The sequence below is a fragment of the Phoenix dactylifera genome, chromosome 7 (assembly GCF_051530095.1).
Source record: "Phoenix dactylifera cultivar Ajwa chromosome 7, Ajwa_hap1_PhDact_Kaust_v1.1, whole genome shotgun sequence".
NCBI lineage: Eukaryota > Viridiplantae > Streptophyta > Magnoliopsida > Arecales > Arecaceae > Phoenix > Phoenix dactylifera.
This window is the reverse complement of record NC_143196.1, coordinates 24629318-24640515: the sequence shown is the minus strand read 5'-3', so window position 1 is coordinate 24640515 and position 11198 is coordinate 24629318.

Genomic DNA, 11198 nt, shown 5'->3' with positions numbered 1-11198 from the left:
ACCAGCGTCACAGCAGAGTGTTGGACCATCTCAGCTGTTAGCTCCAGCAGGCAGAGGGCAAGGAAGGGTGTTCACGGTAAATCCACAGGAGGCACAGGCATCAAATGCAGCTGTGACAGGTATGCTCCTCATTGATAAGATTAAAGCTAGAGTGTTATTTGATTCTGGAGCTATCCATTCATTTGTGTCCCCTTATTTTGCTAAAAAATTAGCTAACGATAAGATATTGATGCATATTCCCTTAGTTATTGGCACACCTATAGGGGATAGTATAGAAGTGAGATATGTGTATCCTACCTGTGTGGTAGAGGTAGAAGGTAAGACACTCCCAGTCGATTTGATTGAGTTGGCAGTGTTAGACTTTGATGTCATACTGGGCATGGATTGGTTATCAGACAATCGTGCCACCATTAACTGCCAAGAAAAGAGTGTTATCTTCAGACCTTTAGATAAGGAAAAATTTACATATCAAGGGGATAGGAGTGAGATCCCAATGAATTTAGTGTCTGCAGTAAAAGCAAAGAGGCTGCTGAGAAAGGGGTGTCAAAGCTATCTAGCTTATGTGATGGACACCCAGGTAGAGTCTGTGGATCTGCAGCAGATTCCAGTTGTTAGGGAGTATCCTGATGTATTTCCAGGGGAATTACCAGGATTGCCACTTGATAGAGAAATTGAGTTCAGTATTGAACTTCTTCCTGGTACAAACCCTATATCGATTGCTCCCTATCGTATGGCACTTACAGAGCTGAGGGAGTTGAAGGTGCAGTTGCAGGATCTGCTAGACAAGGGGTTTGTTAGGCCCAGTACATCACCATGGGGTGCCCCAGTTCTGTTTGTGAAGAAGAAGGATGGGTCGCTGAGATTATGTATAGATTATAGACAGCTGAATAAAGTGACCATCAAAAATAGATACCCACTCCCCAGGATAGATGACCTGTTTGATCAATTACAAGGGGCTGAGTACTTCTCGAAGATTGATCTGCAGTCTGGGTATCATCAGTTAAAAATCAGAAAGGAAGATATATTGAAGACTGCATTTAGAACGAGATATGGGCACTACGAGTTTCTAGTGCTTCCATTTGGGCTGACAAATGCCCTAGCAGCATTCATGGATTTGATGAATAGGGTCTTTAAACCCTATCTTGACAGATTTGTGATAGTCTTTATAGATGATATCCTCAAGAGTCAGGCTGATCATGAAGAGCATTTGAGAATAGCACTACAAACCTTGAGAGAACATGAACTGTATGCCAAACTTACTAAATGTGAGTTCTGGCTACAAGAAGTTGGATTCTTGGGACACATAATATGTAAGGAAGGAATCAGGGTGGATCCCAAGAAGATTGAGGCAGTTATGGATTGGCCGAGACCAACAAATGTATCAGAAATCAAGAGTTTTCTGGGTCTGGCTGGGTACTATAGGAAGTTTGTAAAGGACTTTTCAAAAATAGCTACCCCATTAACAAAGCTGACTCGGAAGCAGGTTAAGTTCACTTGGACAGATTCTTGTGAACAGAGCTTCCAGAAGCTGAAAGATTGTCTCACATCAGCTCCAGTTTTGACTCTACCTACAGATACAGGCGGGTTTGTAGTCTACTGTGATGCTTCTAAAGTGGGATTGGGATGTGTGTTGATGCAGAATGGCAAGGTGATTGCATATGCATCCAGACAGCTAAGAAAGCATGAAGTAAACTATCCCACTCATGACTTGGAAATGGCTGCTGTCATATTTGCATTAAAGATATGGAGGCATTATTTATATGGTGAGAAATGTGAAATATATACTGATCATAAAAGCCTCCAGTACATTCAGCATCAAAGAGATTTGAATCTCAGACAGAGGAGATGGATAGAGCTGTTGAAGGATTATGACTGCCAAATCCTGTATCATCCGGGCAAGGCTAATGTAGTAGCAGATGCATTAAGCCGGAAGTCAATGGGCAGTTTATCTCACATCTCCGTCCAGAGGAGAGAGATAGTCAGAGATTTGGCAGATTTATTTGCTCAGGGACTATCTTTTGAGTTATTAGAGGTTCGTCCTTTGATTGCACAGTTTCAGGTGAAACCGAGGTTGATAGATGAAATCAAAGTTTCACAGGATTTAGATCCAATCCTTGTGAAACTGAAAGGAGAAGTGCAATCAGGACAGTCAGAAAGGTTTCAGATTGTAGATGGAATGTTGAGGTGTGGCAGTAGGCTATGTGTGCCAAATGTGGAAGATCTGAGACAGAGGATTATGCATGAAGCACACAACACTCCCTATAGCATTCATCCTGGTTCCACCAAAATGTATCATGATATCAAAGGCATATATTGGTGGAACGGATTAAAAAGGGATGTAGCTAAATATGTGGCTTCTTGTTTGACTTGTCAACAAGTGAAATTTGAACATCAGAAGCCAACAGGGCTTTTGCAAGAGTTACCTTTGCCCGAGTGGAAATGGGAAAGGATAACTATGGATTTTGTGGTCGGACTGCCCAGAACACAAAAAGGATATGATTCCATCTGGGTGATTGTAGATAGATTGACAAAATCAGCCCATTTTCTACCGGTGAAAACCACATATTCAGTAGCTCAGTATGCCGAAATATATGTGAATAAAATAGTATCTCTGCATGGAGTGCCAGTTTCTATTATATCAGATAGAGGTTCACAGTTTACCTCTAGATTTTGGCAGAAACTCCATGAGGCATTAGGAACTCAGCTTGATTTCAGTACAGCATTTCACCCTCAAACAGATGGGCAATCGGAGAGGACCATTCAGACCCTCGAGGATATGCTCAGAATGTGTGTACTGGATTTCAGAGGTAGCTGGGACAGATACTTACCTTTAGTGGAGGAAATGTATGGCACCTTATGAGGCACTTTATGGGAGGAAATGTAGATCTCCCTTGTGCTGGTCTGAGATTGGAGAGAAGCACCTAGAAGGACCAGATTTGATCAGAGAGACATCAGAAAAAGAGCCAATGATACAGGATAGGTTGAGGACAGTGTTCAGTAGGCAGAAGAGCTACTCATATGTCAGAAGGAGAGATGTGCAGTTTGGCACGGGGGATCACGTGTTCCTAAAGATCTCTCCTATGAAAGGGGTAATGAGGTTTGGAAAGAGGGGCAAGCTTAGTCCCAGATACATTGGCCCCTTTGAAATATTAGATAAAGTTGGCAATGTATCTTACAGATTAGCACTGCCTCCAAACCTCAGCCATGTGCATCCAGTATTCCACATATCTATGCTCCGGAAGTATATGCCGGATCCATCTCATGTGCTATCAGTGCAGGAAGTTACAGTAGAAGAAGATCTTTTTTATGAAGAACTTCCTGTCGCTATTCTTGATACTCAGATCAGGAAGCTGAGAAATAAGGAAATATGTATGGTAAAGGTCCAATGGCACCGACACAATGTTGAAGAATGCACTTGGGAGTCGGAGCAAAGTATGAAGAGCAAATACCCTCACCTCTTTGAGTAATCAGGTAATTTACTCTTTTAAATTCGAGGACGAATTTTATATAAGGAGGGGAGGATGTAATAACCCCAAAATTTTTTTTTTTATATAAAAAGGGATAGAATAGTCCTTTAAAATTGATATAAGGGGTAAAATTGGAAGGAATCAAAAGATAATGGCATAGTTGTAGATATGTTGAAGTGTTAGGGGCAAAATGGGAATTTAATAATATTAAACAAAGGTGAATAGTGCTTTGATGTGATTTAAATGGGGTGGTTGGTGGCTCACGGGAATGAAGCAGAGAGAAGAAAGGGAGGGGTTCTCAGGCGACAGAGAGGAAGAAAAAGAAGAAGAGGAAAGGAAAGGAAGAAAGGAAGAGGAAGAAGAAGAAGAAAAAGAAAGGGAAAGAAATCCCGGGTGCACTTCCAGCTAAAGGAAAAAAAACGTAGATCTCCTTCCCCTCTACGCAAGGACCTCGATTTCCAAAAAAGAAAAAGGTAAATATCCATCCCTACCTAGTCTTTTGATGATATTAGGCTATACAAAGGGTGGATGTAGTCTAGAAGGGTCAGGTAAGGGTTGTAGAGGTGGTTAAAAGAGAAAGAATCGGATTTCGACAAATTTTTCCGGCACTACGGAAAAACTGTGTCGAAGTTCCAACTTCGGCGAATTATTTAGGGGGTCAAACGGCCTCCGATGATGATGCATGTTATCTCTTTGGAATCCTCTATGAGTGTAGAATGTTAGGTAAAAATTTCATCAAATTTGGAGTTCTGAAAGTGGATCAAAATCGGGATGAAGTAACCCACTGTCAGTTCGGGTTACTGTTTATCCGGGTGGAAAATAGGGGATTTCATGCTATAATAGAGTATTAAGCCTAGATCAAGCTAAAAGGGACCTTGTACTCATGCAAAGGAGTCCCTAATACACATAAATGGTGAGTTAATTAATTAAAAAGAAAAAGAAGAAAGAAAAGAAAAGATTTAGGGAACAGGGGAGTTGAATCAATTAAAGTTCCCTATGTTATAATTGGCACGTAGATTATAGCCCTTGATACAAGACTAAATGTATTGTAAATGCATGTCACAGTTGGGCAAGAAGCTAGGGAACAAGAGGAAGAAGTTATCCACTGCCTGCTGTAGATTTTTGGAGGCGTATCAGGGCTGTGCCGGGTTGACAGGTGAGTGGGAGTCATGTACTTTGCACTATGAGCATCCTTAATTCATTTTCATGAATGTCGCCAAGTGTGAATTGATTCCACTTGAGCATATTGATTGATATTGTAGTAGATTCCTCTATAATCTTGATTCTCCATGCTTGTTATTCTGTACATGCATTTGAGGGAACATTGAGAGGAATTACGAGGGGTTGATGAGTAATCAAATTGATTCTGAATTGTGAAATGATTTCTTTTGTAAATTGATTTCATTTCCTCTATTTTAAAGACTTGTGAGTCGTAGCTTGATTATACTCTTTTATGAGTAATTAAATTGGTTCCAAATTGTGAAATAACTTCTTTTGTAAATTGATTTCATTTCCTCCATTTTAAAGATTTGTAGAGCCTTCTTAGTGGTATATTGAGTTGTATTGCACTTCCTTGACCCTCACTCCTAACCCTGATGTTAGTTTATGATTGGGTCATGATCGAGTGAGTGGTAGTCTTGATCATACTCCTTTTTAGTAGAGTATTGGGAGGGTGCATTATGGCATTTATGCATGGCTTGGCAGTATCTGCAGGACACCTATAGTCGATGGGGTTGAACATCGGCCTTTGTGCACATAGTAGCCTTCTGGGTGGGCGGAACCCAGTCCCTTCCTAGGGGGGACACGGCCCTAGGCGTAGGATCGGCCGGTCCTACGACTTATATTCTGCTTGCCGCCGGGCATAGTAAGACCCCGCGAGGTGCAGTATGGCTTTCCGCGGATGTAGAATTTCCGCGAGGTGCCGTTTAGTATATAGATGTGAGAGGGATTTCTGTCCTGGATACTGGCCAGCATTTACATTATCAATATGGTGTCTTATTCTGCATATGCATGTGACAGTGGGGAGTTGTTGCTGGTTCGCCTGGGGCGTAAAACCCACCTTCCGACAGCTGTCTAGCATTTACATTATCGATATGGTGTCTTATCCTGCATATGCATGTGACAGTAGGGAGTTGTTGCTGGTTCGCCTGGGGCGTAAAACCCACCTCCCAACAGCTGTCTAGTGATGATTTACATATTGGTGTGGTGTCATATTCGATGTATTTATATGGCAGTAGGGAGTTGTTGCTGGTTCGCCTGGGGCGTAAAACCCACCTCCCGATAGCTGTCTTGTTGATGATTCAGCCTATTGACACCTGATTTATATGATTCAGTACTATGACCTATTGAGCATATTCATGGGTAGCATATATGATTACTTGATTATTCCATATGTGCTCCAGATGTGTTGATTGGGATTGTGATGATTCACTCCATATTCTCTATATTGAGTTCATGTTCATCTTGTTATTGATCTTGAGATTTCATCTCGAGCCATGATTATATTCTGTCTCATGTGCATAGTACTTTCTACTCCACTCACTGAGTATTTATATACTCACTCCCCAGTTTGGTGTTTTTGATTGCAGGGCAGGTATTGTATAGAGAGGAGCAGGATTAGTGGTTGCCTGCTAGCTGTGCCGCTCCATAGTATAGTATAATGTAGATAGAGGTTTATACCTTTTGGTGTATTATAAACCTTCTATTGTATATAGTGCATAGTTACAGTCATAGATCCTGTTGTGGATATGGGTTTGACCATGGATGGATTAGGAAGCAGGTATATATATATATATGTGTGCAGATGAGTTATATGCCTGAGATGATGTATTGCTATATATTGTCCAGGTTTATTATGTGACAGATTATGTGATTGCTGCTCTGACAGGTAGTGTGTTGTATGTATTGAGATAATCCTGACAGGTCACTATAGGAAAAGTGATCATTTTGTGCATGCATCATGCCAAATTTTTTCAAGATTTATTGATGATTGATAGGTAGTAGGGTTCTACGCGGTGGCTGGTGGCCTTATGCCTACCTGCACCCTAGGACCGTCGCGGCGGCCCGCCGGAAATGGGGCGGGGGTCGTGACAAAGCTTGGTATCAGAGCAAAGGTTAAACAAGAGTCCTGTCAGAGCAATAGGGTGAGTTAGGATTAAGTATAGGATTATACTATGGAGCATAGGATTTTTCTGTATATTAATTTATGAGTCATTTACAATTCAGTAAAATATATTATGGCTCTGTGTAACGACTGTCCTCTCTTTTTGACTCTTTTAGAGACATATAAAGAATACTTCAAAGGAGAATGGAGCCAGATATAGCATTGGATGCGGGTTCCGCACATGTCGAGCCCCAAAGAGAAAAATCTCCTCCTGCTGATAGACGGAGGGTTGATGATCAAGGAGAGGTAGGAAGTAGAGATGCATTAATGGAACAGTTACTGGCGGAGAATCAGGCTCTGAGGGAGCAGATTGCTCGGGGGAAATCTCCTGCCCCGTTAGTAGTATCCATCCCACCTCCTGTAGTTGTGCCAAGAAGTTTGGCCAGGCGGGCTCTAGATGATGAGGGGATTACTGTACAGGAATTTCTGAGGCTCAGAACCCCAGAGTTTAAGGGGAAAGAAGGTGAAGATGTTGGGGTATGTGGAGACCTTTAGTGATGAAGAGAATTGAAGGAGAATCAATTCTGAATAGTTCCGTCTGGTGGACTGTCGGAGTCGACTCGAGTTACAGTCGAGTCGACTCGGGAACAGTCGAGTCGACTCGAGGTCTGTCGAGTCGACCCGAGAGGAGAAAGCCGCAAAAACCATGTTTCTGTCTGGACTGTCAGAGTCGACTCGAACTACAGTCGAGTCGACTCGGAGCATCGTCGAGTCGACTCGAGATACAGTGGAGTCGACTCGAGATCGTGCCAGTCATACTGGAAGTTGTCCAGACGTGCCCGAGTCGACTCGAACTAAAGCCGAGTCGACTCGAGCTCGCGGAAATCATACGGATGAGTTTTCTTTTGGTGTTTTGTTGGCGTTTCGACGGCTATGATCATCTGAAGGTCTTGAGACTATATATAGGACTCATGAGAGCCCTAGGGTTATAGCGATTGGCCGTATATTTGAGAGATACTCTTGTTTGTGAGGCTAGGGTTCTAGAGAAGAAGAGGATTGGGATCCTACTTCTTGTGCAAAGGGAATTCTGTGTGAATCTCTTGTAGATCGATCGCTTGTGATCGTTCGGGTGTGTGCTATCTCTGTAATCAGTTCATCCTTATTGAGATTTGGAGCGGTGGAGGACGTAGGCTATTTGTAGCCGAACCTCGTTACATCTTTGTGTTTGCTTTGCTATTTTCTTCCTTCTTCTTCCTTTGATCTTTGATAATCCGTTGCGGTGCTCAAGTGTTTTACCCTACTGATACCATGGGGTAATCTTTTGCCCTTCGTAGGCGGAGCAAAGAGGTGATCCTTGAGTCCGAAGTCGAGGGAGCGAGAGAGTGCTTATCCGTTTGTATCTCTCTTGCTTGTCCGACGTCGGTGGCGGCGCTGGTGTGAGTGGGTTCCGGCGTGGGGTGCCGACAACAATTGGTATCAGAGCTATTGGTTATTCTGCAATGGCGGATGAAGGGAAGTTGCGAATTGAGAAGTTCAATGGCACGAACTTCGGGTTTTGGAAGATGCAAATAGAAGATTACCTTTACCAGAAGGATCTCTATTTACCTCTTGGAGGTAGAGCAAAGAAACCAGAGAAGATGTCCGATGAAGACTGGGAGGTCCTCGATCGGAAGACGCTCGGCACCATCAGATTGTCACTTGCATCCCAAGTGGCATTCAACATCAAAAACGAGAAGACGACGATGGAGTTGATGGCAACATTGTTGCGGATGTACGAGAAACCCTCAGCATCAAACAAGGTATTTCTCATGAAGAGGTTGTTTAATCTTCGTATGAAAAATGGCGGCAGCGTAGCAGAATACCTCAACGAGTTCAATGGACTCACGGCCCAGTTGGAGTCAGTGGAGATTAGTTTTGACGATGAGATTCGGGCATTGCTAATCCTCTCCGGATTGCCTGATAGCTGGGAGGGCCTGGTGATGGCGGTGAGCAACTCTTCGGCAACGGGGAAGTTGATTTTTGATGACGTTGTGGGAGTGCTTCTGAGTGAAGAAGCAAGAAGGAAATCTTCTGGAGCTACGGAGTCGTCTGGAAGTGCACTAAACACCTCTGACCGGAGAAGACAAAAGAAGGACGGTCGATTTCGAAGCGACTCGAAGTCGAGATCCAGCAGGTCTCGAGCACCTCAGAACAAGGGAGCGAAGTGCTGGAACTGCGGGAAGACGGGGCACTTTAGGAGGGATTGCAAATCTCCTAAAGGGAAGCAAGGCGACCACACCGAAGGAGTCAGCAAGGATCTGGCAAATCTTGCTGAAGACGGTGATATGGATGCCCTCGTTCTATCTTTGTCTACCTGTGACGAGTCTTGGGTGATAGACTCGGGCGCGTCTTTCCATGCTACATCCCAACGGAAGCTTCTTGGAGGATATGAGAAGGGAGACTTTGGCAAAGTCTACCTAGGGGATGGAGAGCCTTGCACCATACAAGGAAGGGGAAGCACGGAAGTGAAGTTGGTTTCTGGATCTTCACTTGAGCTTGAGGACGTACGGCACGTACCTCAACTGCAGAGGAATCTGATTTCTGTTGGACAGTTGGCGAGCCAGGGGTACAAGGCTACTTTCACAGCTGATCAGTGGAAGATATCCAGAGGTTCGTTGACGGTGGCTAGTGGCAAGAAGGTTGGGACACTTTATGTCACCAACGGCACGGAGAACTCTATTAGAGTTGTTGCAGCAGATGTGGACACCAAGTTATGGCATTGTAGACTTGGGCACATGAGTTATCAGGGACTGGAGGTGATGCACCAGTTGGGAAAGCTGCAGGGTCTCAGGAGTGTTGAGATGGACTTCTGTGAGGATTGTGTTCTCGGAAAGCAGAAGCGTGTTTCATTCAACAAAGAAGGTAAACCTCGGAAGCAAGAAAAGCTAGATCTCGTGCACACGGACGTGTGGGGGCCTGCACTAGTTTCTTCCATTGGTGGATCTCAGTACTATGTTACTTTTATTGATGATGCTACCAGGAAGCTTTGGGTGTTCTTCTTGAAGCACAAGTCAGAGGTATTTGGGGTCTTCAGGAGATGGCAGGCGATGGTAGAACTCGAGACAGGAAAGAGGTTGAAATGCCTGAGATCGGACAACGGTGGTGAGTATTGTAGCAGGGAGTTTGAGGACTACTGTGCAGATGCTGGGATCGTCAGGCAAAGGACAGTTCCAGGAACACCACAACAAAATGGAGTTGCTGAAAGGATGAACAGAACAATTAATGAGCGTGCCAGGAGTATGAGGATACATGCTGGATTGCCACAGCAGTTTTGGGCGGAAGCAGTTAACACTGCTGCCTACTTGATCAACAGAGGGCCATCAAAGAAACTTGAATTTGGGATTCCTGAGGAAGCATGGACAGCAAAGAAGATTGATTTGGCGCACTTACGAGTATTCGGTTGTACCAGTTATGTCCATGTTGATTCCAGTCAAAGAAGCAAACTAGACGCCAAATCAAAGAAGTGTATTTTCGTTGGATACGGAGGTCAACAGTTTGGGTACCGGCTTTGGGATCCCGAACACAAGAAGATCATTCGTAGTAATGATGTGGTATTCAATGAGAAAATGCAGCAGAGCACTGAATCAGAAACAAAACCTGTTGAGCCGTGTTTTGTGGATCCTGAAGAGGAGTCTACAAATTCTGGTCAGAAGACTCAGTCAGAGCAAGAACCTGAAGCAATGGCACCCCCTCCACAACTAAGAAGGTCCACTCATAGTACTCATGGGAAGCCTCCTCAAAGGTATGATGGGACTCTTAGTTATTTGCTGCTCACAGATAATGGCGAACCTGAATGCTTCACGGAGGCATTGGAGGTTGATACCAGGAAGGAGTGGGAGTTGGCCATGGATGATGAGATGAAGTCATTGGAACAGAATCAAACGTGGGATTTGGTGGATCTGCCCAAGGGGAAGAAAGCACTGTCAAACAAATGGGTTTACAGGCTGAAGGAAGAGCAAGGCGGGAAGAAGCGATACAAGGCCAGACTGGTTGTAAAAGGATTTCAGCAGAGAGCAGGTATCGACTTCACAGAGATCTTTTCTCCTATAGTCAAGATGAGTACTATTCGAGCGGTGCTGAGCATGGTGGCAGTAGAGGATCTTCACTTAGAGCAGCTTGATGTGAAGACGGCCTTTCTCCACGGAGATCTCGATGAGGAGATATATATGCAGCAGCCGGAGGGATACATTGCAGCTGGCACGGGTGACTTAGTCTGCAAACTAAAGAAAAGCCTCTATGGTTTGAAACAGGCACCCAGACAATGGTATCTCAAGTTCGATAGTTACATGCTTGAGATAGGATACAGGAGATGTCAGGAGGATCACTGTTGCTACTTCCGGGACTTCGGTACATCTTACATTATCTTGCTATTGTATGTTGATGACATGTTAGTTGCAGGAGCTAGCATGCATGAGATTGCAAAATTGAAGCTGAAGCTGTCAAGAAAATTTGCAATGAAGGATCTAGGAGCAGCAAAACAGATCCTTGGGATGCGGATCAGCAGAGATAGGTCTAAACATATCCTCAGACTATCTCAGGCGGAGTACATCAGCCGAGTACTCAGGAGATTCTGCATGGAGGGTGCCAAA